This window comes from Mandrillus leucophaeus, unplaced genomic scaffold, assembly GCF_000951045.1.
Source record: "Mandrillus leucophaeus isolate KB7577 unplaced genomic scaffold, Mleu.le_1.0 Scaffold216, whole genome shotgun sequence".
Lineage (NCBI taxonomy): Eukaryota > Metazoa > Chordata > Mammalia > Primates > Cercopithecidae > Mandrillus > Mandrillus leucophaeus.
This window is the reverse complement of record NW_012102210.1, coordinates 322,437-324,382: the sequence shown is the minus strand read 5'-3', so window position 1 is coordinate 324,382 and position 1,946 is coordinate 322,437.

Genomic DNA, 1,946 nt, shown 5'->3' with positions numbered 1-1,946 from the left:
TGTTGCCCAGGCTAGTCTCGAACTCCTGGGCTCAAGTGATCCTCCCACCTTGTCCTCCCAAAGTGATGGGATTACAGACATGAGCCACCATGCCTGGCCTCAAAGTTGGTTTTTAGAAAGGGACACCAAATTTGGCAAACTTGAAGAAATAAGACCTAGTGTTTGATAGATCAGTAGGGTGACTATGGTTTACAACAATCTATTGTACATTTCAAAATAGCCAGGAGAGAATAATTTGAGTGTTTCTAGCATAAAGACAAGACAAGTATTTAAGGTGATGAATGTCCCAAGTACACTGATTTGATCTTTAAAAATTATATGAATGTATTAAATTATCAAATGTCCTCTGAAATTATGTACATCTACTATGCATCAGTAAAATAATTGTTTTTTAAAAATTCGTAAATCTTTAGCTAGACTGACCAAAAAAAAGAGAGAGAGAAGACTAAATTTATTAAAATAAGAGATGAAGGGGGATATTACTATGTACTTTACAGAAATAAAAAGGAGTACAAGAAAATATTATGAACAATTACTTGCCAACAATTTAGATGACTTAGATAACAAGGGAAAAAGTCCTGTAATAACACAGCCACCAAAATGGATTCAGGAAGAAATGGAAAATCTGAATAGACATACAGTAATTAAAGATAATCAGTTAGTAGTAGTAGAAGTTAGTAGTAAAAACTGCCGAAAAGTTCAAGTCCAGATGTTTGGTGAATTTTACCAAACATTTAAAAAAGAATTAATACCAGTTATTCACAAAGTCTTCCCAAAATATAAACGAAAAATGAACAATTTCAACTCATTTTATTAGGCTAGTATTACCCTGCTACTAAAATCAGATAAAGACATCACAAGAAAAAAAATTTACAGACCAATATCTCTTGTGAATATAGATGCAAAAATCCTCCATAAAACTCTAGCAAATCATATCCAGTAACATATTAAAAAAGCTTGTGCACCATGATGAAGGAAATTTATCCCAAGAATATAGGTTTGGTTTGATATCTGAAAATCAATATAATGCACTATATCAATGGAATAAAGGATAAAAAACCATGAGCATCTCAATAGCCACAAAAAGAGCATTTGACAAAATTCTACATCTCTTATTACAAAACACTCAACAAACTTGGAATAGATTGAACTTCCTCAACTTGGTAAAGGAAATCTATGAAAATCCACAGTTAACATCATACTTAATGGTGAACAGCTGAATTATTTCCCTTTAAGATCAGGAACAAGACAATGGTGTCCACTCTTACCACCTCTATTCAACACTGTGCTACAAACAAAACTGAAAATTATAAAACTTAGTTGAAAGAAATTAAAGAAGACCGGAATAAAGAGAAAGATATTCCATGTCCATGGATCAGAAGATTTAATATTGCTAAGATGGCAATACTCCCCAAATCAATCTACAGATTTAATGGAGTCCTCCTCATAATTCAGGCAGGCTTCCTTTTAGAAAATGACAGGTTGATCCTAAAATCCATGTGGAAATTCAAGGGATCCAGAATAGCCAAAACCATCTTGGAAAAGTGGGAGCACATCCACTTCCCAATCAAAACTTATTACAAATCTACAGTAACTAAGAAGGTGTAGTAATAGCATAATAATAGACATATAGATCAATGGAATAAATTTGGAGTCCAGAAATAACCTGTCACATTAATGGTCAACTGATTTTTGCTAAGACAATTCAGTGGGAGAAAGAAGAGTCTCTCCAAAACGTGGGACACTGGAACATCCATATGCAAAAGAATGAAATTGGAACCCTGGCTCACATAATATAAAAGATTACAATGGATGAAAGACTTAAATATAACAGTTAAAACTGTAAAACTCGGCCGGGCGCGGTGGCTCACGCCTGTAATCCCAGCACTTTGGGAGGCTGAGGCGGTTGGATCATGAGGTCAGGTGATCGAGACCATCCTGGCTAA